Source organism: Taeniopygia guttata, chromosome 1 (genome assembly GCF_048771995.1).
Source record: "Taeniopygia guttata chromosome 1, bTaeGut7.mat, whole genome shotgun sequence".
Classification (NCBI taxonomy): domain Eukaryota; kingdom Metazoa; phylum Chordata; class Aves; order Passeriformes; family Estrildidae; genus Taeniopygia; species Taeniopygia guttata.
Window position 1 is genome coordinate 52,904,644 of NC_133024.1, and position 20,711 is coordinate 52,925,354.

Consider the following 20,711-nt stretch of genomic DNA (forward strand, 5'->3'; position numbering starts at 1 on the left):
ATGGGGAGAACAACAAATATTTCATATAGTAGGGCTGAATGGAAAAAGCTTCTCCAGTTTACTTCTGACAAAAAGTAGCCCAATATTTTCTACAAAAATGTAGGTTGTCTTTCTATGGCACTTTTTTGTGATTCCTATTTAATAAAACACAGGATTAACTTTCCCATGAGCAGAATCACCTGGCTGTTGCCTTTATAAAGGACAACCAGAGACCTGGTTCAGGGAACAGCACGGCAGCCTGGTCCCTCCAGGCTGCTCGGGCTAATCAACAGGCGCAGACACCAATATGGCAGACGGTTGAAAAGCCTTTATTATCCTATCTCGTGGGTTTAAATAGTTTTGGGGGTTTTTGCTACGTCAGAGGGGGGTTGGGGGTCTCAGGGGTTAGTCGGGTAGTGGAAATTTACCAGAGCAGGTGTGGCTACATTCTTCTGGGGTTTCTGGGGTTAATAGATAAGTGGGGAAGAGAGAGGGGGAGGGGTCTATCTTTCCGTGACATCCCGTGGTGGTCTTCCGCTCCGCCTGTCCCTATCTACTACACCTGGCAAAACATGCCTCATGGCCTACAGTAAGTACAGTAAAACCCTTTTCACAATTATGTTTTATGTTTCTAGTTATTTTTCCATACTTATGATTTGTATAATTTTATATTTTTATACTTCTTTAACTAATAGAGATACACATAGCACCATCTAGAGATATAAAAGCAAATTTTTTAGATGAATCACTATCACACAGGCAGCATACAAGATTACTTCACATTTTATAACTAGTCATACTGTATTTTCAGAAGACAAGCTGAAAGAAAATCACATTTTCCTAAAAATATGCAAACACTTCTCTAATGTGGATTCCCTGCATGACTTTTCCAGAAATACACTGACTGAGCGGCTTCTGACTAATTTGTGTTCTATGGTAAATTACTAAGATAATGAGTAGATTATGCAGTATTTAATGACATTCTTAAAAGCCCCTCATGCTTAGTAGAAATATTAAATATCTCTTAAATAATATGTAGGATAAACACAGAAAATCAGACTGGCAATAATTATTATGTAGTGTTGTTCCACTTAAGAAAGCAATCACTTAAATTCTGCTCTAAGATCTATGAGTATGCAGCCAGGCAGAGAGAAAAAAGACGATGTGGCTGAAGGCTAGCCAACTTGTACTACAAGCAATATTCAGCCATCTAATTTTGTTCAGTGAAGGAATTAATCACTTGCATCTTTATGAAACATGTCTAAATCTATTACAGAATAACAGTAATTTTGACTCTTGAAGAAGACTATTTGGTTTATCTTTTACTATGGTTAGTGGATTGAAGCAAATGCTAAAGATGAGAAAAGAGTTTTTCAAGACATTATGTCTGTGAAAGAATGAGGACAAACAGTCTGTTACTTTTTTTATTCATCCCTTAAACTGCTAATTTTCTTATGTGAAGAGTTATTTCAGCCAGGATATTTCAGAACAACCCTTCAAATGAAAGAAAAATAAAACCTCTTATAATAAAACCCAAAAATCCCACAATGCTATATATATATATAATTATCAAATTTTACCTTTAGGCTGAAATGATATTTTAAATCCTACTGCTGTAATAAGATGTTTCAAGACGTGTTAAATCAAAAAGCAAATGTAAAATGAACTTATTTTAATATCATATTACAATAGCCTCCAAGTCCTTTTATCCTGGTATACAAACAAAAGTAAATGTAATTAAATTAGTGACATTATATGACTGTAAAATGAGCACACTGGAAGCAGCATTAGACTCTAGAGTATTTACAGGGAGAAAACCTATATTAAAACTTCAATTATAATAAAACTATTGACATTATTCAATATATTGTAAGAATAGTGATAAGTGTTAATGACAGTATTTCTCTAAGACTACAACTATCTCCTGTAAACAAGTGATAATAAAAGAAATTTGCCAGAAGAGCTGAAAAGTGATAGTTGAAGTGTATATGAAGGTCAGATACAGATTGCCAATGTTTTAAAATTTATTACTTCAAGATTATTTTTTTTTTTTTTGTGAAATATGATGGTCTTAGTAATTTATTATTGACCCAGAATCACACAGCGCAAGCACTGGCAATTGATGAGGAGCAGTGCTTTGGAAGAAAAGTTGTTATCATCTTCATTACTTGCAATATTTTTTCAGGCTATATACCTGAAAGTAATTTACTTTCCAATTTTTTTAAACTTTGACCCTAATTTAACGAGATTACCTGGATTCTCATGGATAGCTTTCGGTCATTAGTAGGATAATGGAAATGATTTCGAAAAGATTGGGAATTAGTAAACCTTTATTATCTAGAATTAGATATTCTGATTTTGGTTCAAGTGGTTTGGGCCGTACCTCTGAGGGGAAAAATACTAAAATTAATGCAAAAAACAGCAACATAATCTATTTTAGGATATTGGTTATTCACATAGGTTTTCTAGGAGAAAAACCATTCCAAAGAGCAATCTGGGTAGTCTTTTAAATTGGATAGGATAAATAATCTTCTAGAAGTGTCAGTTCCTCTGTCTGTAACATTTCCACTGCTCTCCTCTCTCTATCAAGGAGTGCAGATCAACTGTTTATATTGCACACCTTGTCTGCATCCAAGTCAATTGCACTTACCAGACTCATTATTTTTCATCACCTTGTTTTTCATGAAGGCACTAAAACATGAAGTTGTACTAAATTATCCTCCACTAGATTTAATGAACATTATTTGTTGTTTTCATTAAGAAAAATAACAGAATCCTGAAGGATGGAGGTTTGCAACAAAAGTGCCTTGAGACAAAAAAAAAAAAAAGAGCTACTATATTAAGTATGTATTTTTCTTTAAAATTTGTAAGCTAAAAGCACTAAGGTATTAGTTTTCCTAAATGACAAATGCAAGCATAGCAAAAACATCTTTGGCTTTTTTTAAGTGAATTTTAAATAGAAGTAAAAAAAACTGTTTTGGAATAGTATTATTACTTTCTTTTAAAAATGCAAGTTAAAGAACACTGAAATATGGACTGTATCATTTTTGATACAGGTATTTTGTATAGGTTGATCACATGCAGTAAATAGTAGCAAATCTAATTAAAAGGTGCAAAAAGTGTTTCTTCTAATAATCTGTCTTACAATTTTCAACGATCAAATACAACAAAGAATATAAATAAAAGTCACTCTTTGACCTCCCTTTGGAGCGTGGAAGTGTTGGTGTACAGAACATATCAGTATGCAGCTACAGCAGGCCTCATTAGTTTGCCATCTGCCATGGTGGATAGATGCTAAAATGTTGTTATTGCAAGGTTCATTGAGCAGTAAAATTATAATATTTTAAAAAAATGTATTTTTAGTAAAAATCCCTTGAAAGAAAACAGCTTCTGAATGATGACTGAGGCTGCGATCCCATTCAAATAAAAGACATCAAACAAGAAGGAATTTTAAAACAGTTATATCAGCCTTAGTTCCTTCGTCCTGTAAGAATAAATGAGAGAACCTTTTCAGTATGGTCATATGTGTTCCACAAAGCAATATTTAAATGACACGTGAGATATTGTGTTTTATACTAGTTATTTCATTTCCAGCATGTCTTTGGTGGCTTCTCTCATTTCAGACTAATATATAGTTCCTTGGAGTTTTTTTGTCAAAATAGAATATAATCATGCTAAAAATAATTTAAAATATCTGAATAGTATAGAGTTAACATAGCGTCTTTTAATAGTTTTTTCATATATTGTACTTTAGTAAACTGTCTCGCCAAATTATAAAGATAAATATTATGTAATAAACTTTAAGTAAAAATAGTAAAAATATACTTTCTTGTCTCTCTCCTTCTTTATCTTTACAGAAAAATAAAAAGATAGTACTTTTCCTAAAAAAAAAGAAAAATAAAAAAAAATAGAAATACTATTCAAATCTCTGCTGGACTCCTTTCTTCTTCTTGTAAACATGCACTGTTCCCTACTATGTTATAGAATCACAGGGTCACAGAATATGTCCCCTGAGTTGGAAGTGACCTGCAAAGATCGAGTCCAGCTCCTGGCCCTGCACAGAATACCTCAAGAATCACACCATGTGTTGGAGAGTACTGTCCAAATGCTTGAACTCCCTCCGTCAGGCTTGGTGCTGTGACCGCATCAGGGAACAAGTAATAATTTCTGCAGTGAAAACAAATTACAGTCTTACATTGTCAAGCAATGGCTAGGTCAGGCACACCATTCCCCTCCTGCACTAAAATGTCATTCATAGTCTAGGAATGGCAGATTTTTCTCTGTGACAAAGCTGAATGAAAGCTGCTGTCTTTTGGGGCAAGTGGCTTACACATTGCTAGACACTGCTGCTAGCCACGTTTCACTGTTCTGGCAACTATTCCTCACTCCTTTCTCATCCACAAACTCCTGATAACATTCTCCACAGTGACACAATTGCTTTGCTAGGCATTTCTCACATGTTGCTTTTACTAGGAGCTTTATGAGGCTGTCAATGCTCTGCTGCCAGTTCTGACTGACATCTCCAATATCTCCAATCGAGAGGCCCTCTAAATCTGTGGAATGGGCATCATTTGCTGTAATAAGGTTTCTTGAACCAACACAGATTAATTGATTTGTTATAGCTCAAAAAAGTTCATAAATGAGTCTGAAAACTGAAATGGAAATTGTAGAATAATACAGTATTCTATTATCCCTTCTAATGTGGAGAATATAATTATAGGCAAGAATTACAAAAATATAGTGCCATTTATTCACCTTCATAGAACAAAATACATTGAATTGCTGTAAAGAGAAGAGGGTCCTATAAAAAAATGGAGAAAGAAGAGTATTGTTATTGACTTCAGTGAGACTAGTTCTTATGACCAATATTACATATTAGCTAAAAAGACTAATGCATTTCTATAGACACTCGTCACTAAACAAGATGGGCTTAGGGGTTCTAACAGAACTCAGTACTAAGAAAGAAAATTGAACATGAGTATGATGTGACCTGTGAATTGATCTATTAATGATTTTCCAGATACTTTATTTCATTTTTATCATCTGGAATTTGATGAAATAGTAGGTTTTTATGATGTATTGTATGGAAACTGCTAACTATAGTTTCATGCGACATAATTGTAATTTATTAGCTAGGTAATTCACAAGTCAATGCAATCTTAGTAGCTTAGATCTTATGAGTTACTGTGACAATGTGTCATTATTTACACCAGAAGTGCCTTGATGTACTTACACACACTGTAACTGTTTATGGATAAAAGCATAAAATATTTTAAAAGTATAATAAATAACAGAAATCATCAAAGTGTAACTCATACTTTTAATGCAGCAGTACCTTAGAAATTTAACTATTTAAGTTAGATGGTGTGTGGAACATAAAACTGAAATGAAATACACAGCAAGTTAAAATATGCAATAACTTCTTTAAAAATATTAATATCCTAAATTGCAACCCTGATCACAATTATAGAGTCAACATAATGCCACCACAGAATTAAAAGAAAATAAAGTTCTAGCCTCAATGTTATAATGTGATACAGACTAAGAATAGAAAACGTTTTAGCAATTATTTAATGTACAATTTTGGTACTTTCCGAAAAACGGTATGACACTGTTGTATGACACTTAGAAATCTTAACAAATACAGAATGAATTATGGTAACTGTCTTAAAAAAGCTTACTTTCCAATTTAAAATTAATATTTAAGAATCATGTTCAAGAGATGAAAGACTGAGAAGGAAAAATGACAGAGCCAAAGTACAGCAACTGCTTGATTGACTGTCTTTAGTGTCATGAATTTCCATCAAGTTTGGTATAGAAGTTAACTATGATAAAAGTATGGTAACTGCAAAATCTATCTGTACCTTTTGCATTATCATTTATTCTCAGATATTTTTCAAGGTAAAGTCCTTTTGTCATCATTCTGAAGTTTTGTTGCCAGGAGAATCTTTCCATAGTGGGCTGGTGTTGCTCAGGGGGAGTAGGACCAAACGAGGTTAAAGCAGTATTCAGCAAATCTGATCCATCTTGTAAGTAGCCGGAATCCAAGAACTGAGAGCAGCATGGATCTACATCATTAGTTCCTATATTGGTGCTGATTACTTGCCACTGTCAGAGGTTCACAGAGGATCAGTCTCTATTTTCACAGTGTAAAAGAATTCAGCCCTAGCCCTAAGATGCAAGATGTAAACATATGTGTGCATGAAAAGCACATCCTCAAACTGCTACTCAAAGATATTGGCTTTTTAAAAGAGTTGTGTGTCCATCTTCTTTGCAATCCATCATATTTGCACTAATACTGTTGAATACTGATTACACTTGACTACAGCAAGCACAAGCTATAGTATGAAGTCTCCAGTTACAAAAGCATGCAGCAGAAAAAATATATATAGCCATACTTGGACAAATCTATATTCTCCATAAAGTTGTTTTGTCATTAATGATGAAAAAGTAACAAGACAGGTAACACCTATAAAAAACTATTTTCTTATATGAATATTTGTTCAGTTTAGTTTCTCCATAAATATCCTCAGGTGTTTTAATATTATATTGCCCTGTTCAATTTTCAAACCTTTAAACCTGCTTGGACATCTTTCTGCTTACCTGGAAGAAGAGTTTCAGATGGATATAGTTGCTCCATATTTTCAAGCTTGCAAAGGTAGAGAACCTCTATAATTTATTCTGTAAATTATGTTACTTACTGTAAATTACCCTGTCAATTACCTTACTTATTTTAAGGTAAATATCCTTTTGTTGGGTGGCAGGCAAGGACAAGAAAAAAGGGAGAAGATATGAGTTGGAAGCTTCTAAATTGCAAACTGCCAAGAAATATTTTATCTTCAAATGAATGGAAAATTTGTAATAGTAGTATGGCAAAGTTTGAAAGGAAAGGTCATATCTTTCCTACAGCTAGGCTTCCCAGGCTACTAGCTCTTCCAAGTCTGATAAAAAGGCCGGAGTCTTTAAAGTAAATACTGGGAGGGAAAAGACAACCTGTATATTATTATTATCTTTCTGATTCATGCAGCTATATGAAATTTTCCTTTTATGCCTCAGCAGTTTTTAATTTTGCTCTTTCAATTTCCTAAATTGTATTTAATATCACTATGCTCCATGTTGTTTACTGTGCATATTTCCCCTGTTAACTATTCAGGTTTGTAATTTGTTGTTTTTTATTTGTCTTATGGCAACCTTGGAAAAGTCATGGCACTTACCAAGATTTTGTCACTGTCAGTAAAGGGTTGTTTTTGTCATTAACACTTCTGAAATTTAGAAGTGACATTGAAATGCCTGGTGGTGTGTTTCTCTTGCATATTTTAATCGAGGTATGTTACATATCATCTATACCTATCTATATCATGTCCCCATGATACTCTTCACTAAAAATCTAATTTATTAGAAGTATATCCCAAGGATAACACTAGGTAAGTAAAGTAATTCAAATCCAGAGTTACAGATTTTTGTCACAGCCAGTACAATTCATGAGTTGAGTCTGTTGCAAAATGCTATTGTATTACTAGGCCATATTCCTAAACTTTTAGATTCCAGAAATCGTTTGTTCTGAATGTGTCTAGCATTTCCATCTCTGTTCTTTTTCTTTACTTTTTTTTTTTTTTTTTTTTAAATACACAATTTGGGGAAGAGGGTATGTTTATCGAAGAAAATATGTTTTTTGTAAAAGACAAAAAACTAGTCCAATAGCTGTGTTTTCCATTAAACAATACATGTGCTACATGAGATTAAAACAATGAGTTCCCAGAATTAAATTCAGATTTTGATCTAGATGTAAAGAAGAAGAGGAATAGATAATGTATTCTTTGTTTCTGACATAATTTTATCAAAGTAACTCAGTCCTGGTAGATTAAGGTGAAAATTTTTTGTCAGTGTTGATCCTTAAAAAATAGAATTTACTGGCAAGTAAGAAAATCTGAATTAACCAAAGTCATCTATAAAGTGCACAAATTAAAATAAAACCAAACATAACCTTTCAGACACCTCTGTCCACTTGTTTTAATGGTGGCCACCGTAGAGTCATAAATGGTTGAATCACAGCTAACAAGTTGATTTACAGAATCCCATTGCAGCAGAAAATAAATACATCTGTATGCTATGAAACATAGGAAAAAAAATAATAAGACACTCAAACTGAAAAAAATGCCACCAAGCAAATTATTTCAGTCTAATTAGAGGTAGTATACTACCTCTAATTAGGAAGTAGACTATAACAGTCAACTATCAGTGGTACATTCATATTTTGTAATACTCTCAATGGCACAGGCAAACACAATATAAACCTATTTTACAGAGGAAGTGAGAAGCAAAAAAAAATCACATGCAGCTCTAGCAGGTATCTAAATGACAGAAAAGCAGTAAGTTGCCAGACAAAAGGCAAGATAAGTGCAGGGCAATGTCAGTAGGCAGAATGTACACTTACACCAAAAGTAAAGGGTATCAGGACCAGAGAGGAATCATTCTTTTTGGGAGAGGGACAAGAACATAAAAAACCCAAGCACCACCCAAAAAGAGAATTGGACAAGAAATATAGCAAGTTTGTTTTAATTCCCACTTCTTGTGTCATAGAGCTTTCAAGCCTGATCACCTGGATCTGTGCAACTAAAAATCACCATGGACCAGAGCCATTACACCTTACTATACAGCTATAGAGATGTGAGTTGCTAATGGATAAACTCAGTGAATTTTTTGTGCTCTGCAGTGTTATGCTTTTGCAACTGTATGTCATATGTAACCTATTAAAATAGTTATGTTCTTGAGTTATCATAAGAGGCAGACATAAAAATGCTTCCATAGCTTCTGAATCTGGTAAATCAGAGTTGGCAACAACAGATATTCCTTTCACAAAGACTCAGGATCCCTTTTTTCTATGACATGTAAAGAATTATTCAATCCACAAACAGATCAAAGGTCATATTTAGCAGTACTGCTTATTAGAAAGAGGCCTGTAAAGTGATTTTTTAAAAATGTTTTACTCATTGACACTTTACTCTTCTTGTGTCAATTAAGGGAAGTTAAGATGGGTAACTGTTTAAAGTAATAGCTATTCATTACTCTATCAAAGCATGCACTATTTTAAAGAAAAGCTGAAAAGCCCACTTAGTGATGAAGCTCAACACTTTCATGTATGCTGAACAGAAAAGAGAGTACCTCACCTTTCAAAAGCTAAATAAATATTTAAATCAGAAAAATATTCAGAGGAAAGGAATCTCTTCAGTCATTATTTTAACCAAATATCACATTCAAATAAGTATACCTCCCTCTTTTTTACTTTTCGTGTGAGCTGATGCATTATACCAGTTAATACTTATTTTTTAGTTTTAACCTATATTCTTGATTTTGTTAGCTTGGAAAGTCCAGGGGCTATTGTTACACACACTCAGACATTTTAAAATGTGAAGCTTTATCATTTTTACTTTGTTTTACTGCTTTGTAGCCATATTGAATTGTTTCTTAGGCATCCCCTTTGTGACATAACCATGAGGTATTGGTCTCTCCTAAAACTTTGTGGTTTGTAGCAGACTGAATAATTCATTGATACTAGAGCCTTCAGATCTTCCTATTCAGACTTTTTGCCATAATTGTTCCAAATCCATGCCAAAGTCAGTACCTATGTTACATCCAGTCCACTGCCTTTTCCCCCCAACTTTATGAAATTACCTGAAAATGTATTTTATTTATTACATGGTTCACATGAATATTCCACAAATTAAATAAATGAGAAATAAAAAATTAATCTGTCTGGAGGTATAAGTTCTACAGCATGCAGAGATGGGAATTTTTTGCAACTTCAACATTGTATTACAAGGACAAGCAAAGTCAGGATAAGAAGTTAAAAAAATAATGTGGGTAAGCAAACTTCAGTACTAATATACTTTGTGATAGATAAGGAAACAAAAACAATTATTTAGATACTTTGGAGAAAAAGGCCAGATAAAAAGAAAGGTAAAGGCTCTAATTATCAGAAAGGAAATACACTGGAGGGGATAAAAACTAGAATTTCTAAGTACTTGCTCTGCTTCAGTTCACTCAAAAGGACTCTAGTGTAAAATGATTAATTATGCTGGGAGTAGATGAACAACATAAGAGAACAGACATAACACTGTTAAAGAGCAAAAGAGAAAATACCTGCACCAAATTAATGTTTTGAATCTGTAGGGTCAGATTAAATCCATCAGAAAGAGCTAAAGGAATTAGTCAATGAACTTTCATAGCCAATGGCAAGTGCTTTTAAAAAACTCCAAGGATATCCTAGAACTGCAGACTAGTAACTTCAAATCAATTATAGGAAAAAAAATATTAGCTAAACAGAGATGCAACATGAATAAAAGTAAATCTTATAAGTGCTGGAATGATGTTTAAGGCACAGAGCAAAACAAATGTTAGAGTTTAAAATGAGCTAATAAACTAGGCAGAAGAAAATTTGTAAGTATGATTTCTCCTGCCTAATAAACTTATTTCCTACAAATGTATACACGATCTAGGTTGCTTTTCCCTGCCTTTTTTTCCCACTCAGTTCTTTATAGACTAGCACTTTATACTCATCAGCTTTTGCCTAATCTGTGTTTATCAGTATTATAAAATCTATCATAAAGTAATAGAAGCAATGCAAAATAAAAAAAATCAAATACTTACATGGGTTTGTGGATGAACAGATAGATGAAAAGCAGGTTCCATTTTTTTTTTCAGCAGTATTAGAAGTTTTAGAAGACATGAACATTGAAGTAGTATTGTGTAGTTGAATTACTGAATCACTGAGAACAAAACCTGTAGAGGCTTTTCAGCTTTTAGTAGCATGCACTGTGAAGGCCAAATTGTAGTTTTCTCTGGCCAACAAGATCTAAACTCTCTAATACCTGAAAATGAAAAATTTGGTTTTGTCACTGCTCATGCTTCTTACATAAGTCAACTACAAGGCATGTTCTAGACTAAATACTATTGATTAGAATTTTGAGATTTTGCAGGGACTTTATCTTTTAAACAGTTTATTTATTGGTATATTGATTTTAAAACATGAGACATTTGTGTGGATGGCATCTATGAAGGGCATAGACAGAGTCTGTCAGAGAATAATGTCAGAGAAAGAAGAATGAAAGGACAGGTAGCAGTATTTTAATGCAAATAAGAAGGTGGAAGATTACCTATCAAAAAAAGTGTTGCACTGAATATTTAGGACTGATAGTAGAGAGCAGATGGATTTTGAAAAAGGAGCAGACGGATTTTTCATTGACATGAGAGGAGAGCTGTCAAAGTACCAGCTGTGGTTGAGAAGGAAGGACAACCAATTAATCGCCTGTGCCCTTTTTTGGTACATGTCAAGTTCTGCTATCTTTTATTTACAGAGGCTCAATTCCTTGACAATTCACAGAGGAAGGCAGTCTAAAAAAAGTTAGGACATTCTACATCTGGTACAACAATAAAGCAGTTTTCTTACCCACATAGGTGGAGACAAATAAAGAGTGAATGGTGAACTGGACTATATGAACCTTTGCTGGCTATTTCCCATAGGACATTGGTTAATTAAACTGAGGTTTAATTAAGCTACATTCTTCATATCTTGCCTTTCTTTCTGAATTTGCGGGCTGTGTATATTTTCTAGTAGACCATGAAACAAAATACTACCTGGCACTTTTCTAACAAACCGCACACACAGTGTCATTATTGTCTGGAAACTACTACATAAATTGTCAATATGTTAGAACCATCACTATTAAGGCTGCAAATTATTTCTGCGTGATGACTCCCCACACAATGTAGTTCAAGACAATAGACACTGGTTTTCCTCAAAAGGTGAAGCTTATGAGTGGAAAAGTTGAATGAAATAATAAGGAATGTGAAGTGCAATAGAATTATATCATGTTTTCACCTTTCCAGAGCCAATTATATAGTTCAGTGAAGCAAATATTAAATAACTAAGAATCTATTGAGGAAAACACTAGTGCAGAAAGGTGGTAACTAAAGTCTCATGTAAAGGCCTAACACTATGATGAGTATGAGCCAGAGTCCTTTCAAAATTCCTTATTCCTTCTATGCAGAACTACGACAAAAATATGATACAGTGCTACAATTGTAAATATACTTCTAAGACCATTTTGAGCAGAACATCAAGCCTGAACAATGTTTTATTTCAGATAAGGAGTGTATTTTTTGAGAAAATCTGACATAAGGCCTCCTGTATGAAATACCAAATACTATTTGTACTAGCAAATAGAGTGGGACACCCAGGAATCAGTATGCAAAGCAGAGTAGTTGCAGCTGAGAATCTAATGTGAATTCTACAACTATTTTGGAAGTTTTAACTTGAAGGTTGCTGAAGGTCATGGAGGTTTTTAAATTAGATCTAATCTTGACCTGTGAAGTGAAAGTTAGTGGTGCACTTTCAATATAAAGGAAGCAGACTGTAATTTGTGATTATGAAAACTGTTGCTATGATGAAAATCAAAGCTCAGTAAATGGACAACTGTTTCAAAAATGCATTGCTGGATCAAATTAAAAACATTATTACTTGTAGTGCACTTCAGTCTGCAACAATGGGCAGTGTCAGAGTACATGACATGAATTTGTTTTCAATTAAACTAAACTGAAGGTGTTGTACAGCAGCCTACTGCATGCACTCCAGCTGCAAATAGGTAATCAATCCATATTACAAAAATAGAGCAATATCCAAAGTAAAAAATAAATCAAAACAAAGAAAAACCTTGACTTATGTCTATATCATGAATATTAAACCTTGCCCCTAATGTCTCACTTTACTGAGATCCTGTATAATTATTCCTCAGCACTTGCTGGAATAAAGATGTTTTCTCAATATGTTGTAAAATACACACAGGTTTTGAAAAGAATATCCAAACATAAGAACCAGATTAGAGTAATCTCAAACCATGTAATAAAAACATTTTTTTTTGTCACCATGTTTTCAGTGTGACAGGGAAGAGGATGCTATAAGGTTCAGGAAAACAGCACACACTACTTTCCCTTTACTGATAAACAAAGGTGCACTAGGGATATCTCCCTGGCCCAGAAGCAGATGACACTGGCTTGTGCAGAAATCACTTACAAGGAGGCTCCTTTCTGACATGTTGCTTTCTCCACAGGTGTTTGGAGTCAAGATATAACACAAGCCAGATGACACTTCAGAAGAATTGATGACTGTGTTCACTGTATAGTTTTATTTTAATCTGGGAATTAATTCCAAGACCTCTTTTGATTGTAGCCAAACAACAGTGATTTTTTTTTTCATTATTAGTAAAAGGCCATGAGTACTAAACTAATGGTGCAAATTCTTCTCTGGACTTGCTTGTCGTTTGGTGATTTTATATTGTTTTAATAATTCCTTAGGCATGAGGTCACTGTTGTCTATTTGTTTTGCATTAAAATCTGCAAATGCCATGTATACTGTAGGCCTGACAAACTGAAATAAATATTTAACAGCAAACAACAGCCCTTTCTATCAACTAAGTCTGGGAAACACTGGTCTCCTAGTTTCATTTTTTAGCTGTGAGAGCATAAGAAGGAAAGCATGTGTGATATGAAAACATCGTCCTGAAAAAGAGATGTTATTCTTGCTTAATGAAAAAGGAGGAAGTGCTAGACACCACAGGGTAGATGAAACTACTTCTCAAATTATTTTTTGTAATTCTGGATTGGAAATGATTCTTACTCTTATCCTGTTAAATGGAAAGGTCTAGACACTCTAAAAAAAAGTACATGTAGAAATTATAATAAGCAATGAATGACTAGGGATTTAACCTTTTATGAGTAGAAAAAAATACCTTTTTTGTCAAAAAAAAGGGAAAGAATATGATGTTTTATGCTTTAAAGGAAAGTCCATATATTAATAAATTTTAAAGCAATATATGTTAAATGCATTTAATTCTGATTTTTAAATTAATGTAAACACATAGATCTTTTTCTGGCATATGGCCCAACAGCAACTTTAGGCATGGAAACTCAGACAATGTTATCTCGAAGAAGAGCTGCATAAAATAAAAGTAATTAGAATTAAAGCTCCATAACTTTTCAAACCTGCAGTTCTAGAAAGACTAGGTTAATATTGGATTATACCTACAATGCATGTAAGTATGTAATTTAAAACAGGAAGAGAATCTTTATTCATAAATAACTTTAACCCAATTTTTTTCTCAAAATCCTTAGCAGGATAAGAGAATTAGTACAAAGCACAAGTAGAGATTTGAACAGGTCCAAATACTGGTGAATGATTTTATCATCTATCTTAGAGAAATCTCTGATCATTGCATGCTGTTATTAATTCTGTCCTGAGTCTTATAGTTACCCTCATCCATTTCACTAATGAAAATTTTAATACTGAATGTTATGTTCCACTTAGGAGGAGCAAATTCAGTAACTACAGCATCTGGAATGCAACTAAGCACCAGGATGCAAGACTAGATTCAATCAGCAGGTATTCTAAACAGCTTAAAAAAACCACTGACAGGTGAATGTAGAAATTGAAAAGAGAATCTTTCTGGCTAGGGATGAAACTGGAATATTTATTTTCTTTGATGATGAACTAATGAAGCAGTTTGTACAGTTCTTTGGAAAACTTGTTTTGTTTTATTGTTCTCATTTTTTTCATTTGTGTATCTGGTACAAGACTGTCATGATTGAAACAGAATAATGTTGAATTTCTTATAGTGTATGGTTGTGCATGGTTGAAATGCCTTTTAAAGTTATTTTGTTGTTGCTGTTTCTTTTTGGATATTTTTAATTTGTTTATGCTGCTGCATCTGGCACAGATAACTGGTCTATGCCTTTCCATGTCTTTGTATTGCATTCTGATGACTACACTGCTACCAGATAAACCATGAGTTTTCAGCATACTGAAAGCACTATTTGCTTCATCACTACAGAGCTAAGGATGTAAATTGTTAAAATTTAAAGCGATTTGTTTATATAAGAACGATTTTTCCTACCAAATAGAATACTATATAGGCTCATTTTTTGACTGTAATAACATTAAAGAAACATACTTGTGGCTCTTGTTGCTGATGCATAGTAATTTTTTGCACATACCTGACTTCTCACAAAGGAACTTTGTTAGGTTACATACTTGTGCACTCTAAAAAGGTGCAGAAGAACGCAATGGAAGATGGAGAAATCAGGAAAAGGATGCTCAGGAGAACCTTAGCCCTGTGTGTCCAGAGGTTACTCTCATGTCCTGAGCCAAAAGGAATGGTTCTCCCATCATTTTACAGAATGAGTGGGAGCCACTAACTTGGGGATTTGGGACACCTGTAGGGACAGAACATTTGAGGAATATACTACAATTATTATGGGATGTTTAGAGAAAGGTAAAAAAGGAAGGGAAAGGTAGGGATCTCAGTGGTTTGGGAAAGAATAAACATGGGAAAAGAGAAGACCAAGGACATAAAAGGGGGTGACTGAAGTAAGTAGATTGCTGATCAGTACACTTGTCTGGCCACACTACATGCCTGAGCAGCAGTATTTTCCAACAAGTCATTAAATTCCATATCTAGTTATTTTCCTGGTCAAAAGCCCCTCTCATCTGTATGAATGTATGTATGGAGCACCTGGAGTTAGACCAGTGGCCAAAGGCTTGGGTGTCGGTGGTGCCAGCACCTGGAATGAGTGCAGGTGTGCAGCTAAGCAGTGGGGACACTGGCAAAGATCAAGCTGGGCTAGCCAGGAAGTAGTTGGGAATGCCTGGGAGCCAGACCTCCCTGGCCACCTTTTTTTTTATCAAGGCTGATACTACACCAGATGTGGTCCAGGATTTTCAGGAAGAGGGAAATGGACAACAATCCACCATGGATAATTGATTTTTCAAATGTAGTGCCTTTACAATTTACCAATTGTCCATAATGAGATTGTGATTTTTGCAAATTGTTGTTATATTTGAAAAATATTTAAACTTTAAAATGAACACAGTTCAGATTTTAAAGGTCACAGTTTGAAGTAATTCCTTTGGGGTTTTGTCATTTGGCTTTTTTTCTTTAATTTCTTGAGAATATAAATGCATGTTTTTACATTGCTGACTTAGATAAAATTATTTTTTTAATATCTTTGAGCCATTTGGCTAGATCTAACAAATTGAACAAAGAAAATATATGATATATCTGATTCATTATATAAGCCTTCCTAAATTTTTATCTGCTTCTTCATAGCATAATATAGTGTTCCAAGACTGTCAGTGAACTCCCTTAAAACAAAATTAATTTTGTCACAGACATATTTTGTTGCATCACAAAATAAGTCTGAGAACATGAAATTAATTTTCTACCAAGATTCACACCATAAAAATATTTTCCTAAATGAGAATAAAATTAGATAGTGTGGATACAGTCAAATAGAATTAATGCGTGATTAAACTGTGACAGCACTTTAAGCATATTTTTCTCTCTACTCACTCAGATACGATCACTGTAATATATGATTACTATAGTACTTATTGTTAAAATCATATTTCATTTTATTTTTATGTTTTAAAGACCATTGCTCTGATTGTATATGACTTCTGAATTAACCCAGCAGTTAGACTCATATTTAAAGCATATTTTTTGTTATGTTCTTAGGACCATAAAGTACTATCAGTTCTGCCACAGTTAAACTTTCTACCTGAGAAAATCTACTGAGGGAGTGGGAGGATTTTACTGCAGATATTCCACAGTAACTGTAGTCTGCTCCAGAACTAAAACTGGCTCCTTCACTAGAATTATTGTGATGCACATTTTGACTGAATAGTATTTAGAAGTTCCATTCGAATTTATTCCTTTGTTTACAACATAATTTTGAACTCTTGATGTTAAACATAAAGACCACAACATGCCACAAAACACTAATAAAACACACAGAAAAAAATTCCCCACCACAAACCCTCCCAATCTAAGCAAACAAACACAACAAACAAACAAGCAAACCCAAACAACAAAATCCCTAGACCCCATTTTGCACATCCCAAAACCAGGGTTGGCTTCTAGGGTCACAACCAAAATACCAGTTGCGCTTCTTTAGTCATTTACATCACATTGTCTGAGTGATAATTGATACCTGTGATACCTGATTATCTGATTGAAAGAGATACCGCCTTTTGTCCAAAGTAGCAAGAACTTTCACAGTATTCATATCATTGTGAGGAAAACAAAGGAATACTTATTCTTTTAGTTCGCTTGACATTCCCAGGGAGCAGCAGAAGTGGATTGCTCTGGAAGGGCTCTGCATCAGGAGCCAAGAGTGACAGCAAGGCAAGAAGGGTTGTGCCCTCAGCAGCAGTAGCACAGACCCACAACAGCGAGCAAGAGCCGAGCATGTCAGATGGTGTCAGTCGGGTTCAGCCACCAGCTCTCTGATTGCCAGACAAGACTGCAGCAGTGAGGCCCAAGGTCAACACAGGTAGTTATGCCAATGTACCAGGATCACCATTCAAGCTCAAGTGCACCTCCAGAGCATAGGGAGGAGGGGGACCAGATCCACACAGATCCATGGTTACATAGGAGTGTCATAGTATAGCTAAACTTGAACACCAGCAGCTAAATCCCTGTGGGAGAAGAGACTGTGAATGAGGCTAGCATTGCAATCAAGGCCATGGCAGACATTTTGAAAAGAAAATAAGATTAAATGGAATATCAGCATCTATCCAGAAGCTGTCATAAAAGAAAATACAACCCCAAAGAAACCTAGGAACTCATCACTTCTGCTCTCCCAAATTCTGGGGAGCATTTAATGATGTGATGCAGCAACTTTCCAAAAGCTGTGGTTGAGAGGGAACATCTTGCAGGTTCCTCTACAAATATTAGAATACTTCATTTGCATTGGAAACAAATCAAAGGACCTCTAGATATCCCTTGGATAGCTGTAATGAGAGTTGCCCCTCACCAGGAGTTTCAACCAAAATATTGTTGCTGATTTCCCTAGATCCACTGGGAAATCTTGCCTTCACATCAGCATAACTTGGAGATAGAAGAAAGACTTCCGGGAAGGTGAGAAAGATTGATGCAGGAATATTAATGTAAAAATATTATTATTGTATTTTTCTTATTAACTTCCTTAGTAAGAAGATTTTACATAAAACTGAATCTATTATTTTTGTATTTTTCACCCCAAAACCACTGCATTTGAGTCCAGCTAACCTAAAGAATGTGTATCTTTGGAGTCATATTTTTTAGTAGGCAAAAGATTCATCCATCACCTGGTTCAGATTTAGGGAAGCGAAGAGCTGAGGAGTCAAGAAGCCTTGTGCTCATGAAGTGGTGTATCGCTTGGGAATTACTTAACACATAGCACCTTTTCTCAAGAAAAAATTCTCATTAGGTACTGTGGGAGAAGGAAGCAAAGGAAAATCCCAATTTTTTTTTTCAGACATTATTTATTATGTGTGAAAAAGAGAAAATTCACCACTTATGGTTAATTTTTTTGTTTAAACCAACCGTTTAAAAATGTATACTGAGACCAATAATAAATTCATCACATATTTGAAAAGGAAAAGAAACAGACTGAAAATAAAAGCTATTTATGAAATCTTTATTTACTTGCTTAAGTACAATTTAACTTATATTCTGCTTTATTTAATCTAATGCATCATTATTGTTATCTATTAGGAGGAAGATATTATGAATGGAAATTTGCCTGCAAATAAACAAATGCCTAGTAATGGCAATGACCAATTGAATTGGTTCGAACTGGCTTGCATTTATTATGTCTCATAATTTTTAATAGAAATAAATTGGGTTTTTTTTAGTTTTTAAGCTCTAAAAAGAATAAAGTATTTATGCAAAGATTGTCTCAGGATTTAAGAACATCCAGCACAAGCTTCAACAAGCTGAAAAAACTAGAGCTAGAAGTGTTCTCAAGGCATGGTTAGGGTCTTGATTCATATATCCTGCTAGATAAACAAAAACCTGCCCCTTTAATCTATTGCTGCATGCTTCTCAAACAAATACTTGCATAAAATAATAAACTTTATAAACTCTTTGAAGCAATAACCAAGCATTCTAAATACAATTCTACTACAATTCTGATATTAACATATTAATCTATTTAAAAACTCCACAGCAGATTCTATGGTATGAACTATAAATCTAACCAGAGATGTAAATAATATGAAAGAATGGGTTTTCTTTTTAATTATGTTCTTTATAGCAATTCAAACAGGAATTAGGCAAATCCACCACAGGAGAAATATATCTTCATAAAAATGAAGAGTTAAAATGATGAATTATTTGTTTCCTGTTATAAAATGAAACATGAGAAATTTATATGTATACTATTACCACTAATAATGATAATGTCAACTCTCTAATAATTATTCTAATAATACAGGTTAAGTAATTATTCTTTCCAAGAAATAAGGAAATAAAGAAAAAAGCATCATGAAACTTCCAATGTCAAGACATATGACTCCATAAACAATTATTAGCTGTATTAAGAGGTCTGCATCTGTTTTAATTTGATAGATATTTTATTTCTTTATCTTCTCAGTTGCTTTGTTTGCAATATTAATGGAATGAAATATTTGAAGCAAATATCTAGTCATTTTGCCATAAGTTACTGTCTTTATTAACGATTATATTTCAATCTGTTTTTTTATTCTGTGTATAACATTCTCTGAATAACTTCTTATTACAAAAAACAAATGTTTTTGCATATAAAACTCATTACCATGAAAGTGTATGTGGAAGAGTTTGTTATGAACATTAAGAGTGTAATGGTATATCCTAAGAAACTCATAATAGGTAATGAAGGAGGGATGTAGTCAAGAAATAAGTAATTTTCTCATATTGATTTTATACATGTCTTTAAATAAAATAGTAAATTATGAAAGAGGAGCAAACAGTTTATTTCTCAGGACTGAGATACTATTTTTACTATAATATTGCATGAAGCTGCATGAAGATTTTAAAAGTTAATTAAATTAAACTATTTAATTTAGATAAAATGTTTATTGTACACTTAATACATAACCTTTAAAATTATTTAATAAAGTTTAAAAGTAATACCAACCTAATCTTTTTTTCCTCATAAATAACCCAACCATGCCAGCAATAAATTTGTGCCATTGCTCTATAATGGATAAATTAAGCTAGTAAAGACTTTTAGGATTTAACTGTTGTTTAACAAAATAACTGTTGTGGGTTGATTTGGCATCAATAATTGCCAAAAAATAATTAACATGTTAATTGGCATTTATTTTAGAATAGTGGAAGTTATCTAGTCAATTGCTAATTAAAATACTTAAACCTATCCTTCCAATTTATACAAATGAGATTATACTTTTATTACATACTTCATTTTTAGATAATGATAGGGCAAGTAAATTTATGTCCCTTATTTATTGAACCTCGGCAATAACAACTGATATTATATTAGCACTGAGACATCCTTTTATCAAGAGCACATTAATGATGTGAGTTTGGCAACCCGTCCTTTAAAACTGAGGTCTGCATTTGTACATAGTGGTGGTAACTGTTGCCTTGTCTTTGCCTTGTCCTCTCCTTCCTCTCCTCTCCTCTCCTCTCCTCTCCTCTCCTCTCCTCTCCTCTCCTCTCCTCTCCTCTCCTCTCCTCTCCTCTCCTCTCCTCTCCTCTCCTCTCCTCTCCTCTCCTCTCCTCTCCTCTCCTCTCCTCTCCTCTCCTCTCCTCTCCTCTCCTCTCCTCTCCTCTCCTCTCCTCTCCTCTCCTCTCCTCTCCTCTCCTCTCCTCTCCTCTCCTCTCCTCTCCTCTCCTCTCCTCTCCTCTCCTCTCCTC

General features: G+C 34.0%; 2 long non-coding RNA genes across 2 annotated transcripts in view; both read left to right on the forward strand.

Moving 5' to 3' along the window:
- Window positions 1–412: 412 nt before the first annotated feature.
- Window positions 413–20,711, forward strand: part of LOC140683957 (uncharacterized) — a 39,737-nt gene continuing 19,438 nt past the window's right edge. The window contains exon 1 of the long non-coding RNA XR_012055648.1: window positions 413–568. This is a non-coding gene — a long non-coding RNA (uncharacterized lncRNA). The remainder of the gene's footprint in view (window positions 569–20,711) is intronic.
- LOC140680328 (uncharacterized) lies at window positions 8,555–13,271 on the forward strand. Its single transcript, XR_012051493.1, has 2 exons — window positions 8,555–8,646; window positions 13,086–13,271. It is a non-coding gene; the product is annotated as an uncharacterized lncRNA (long non-coding RNA).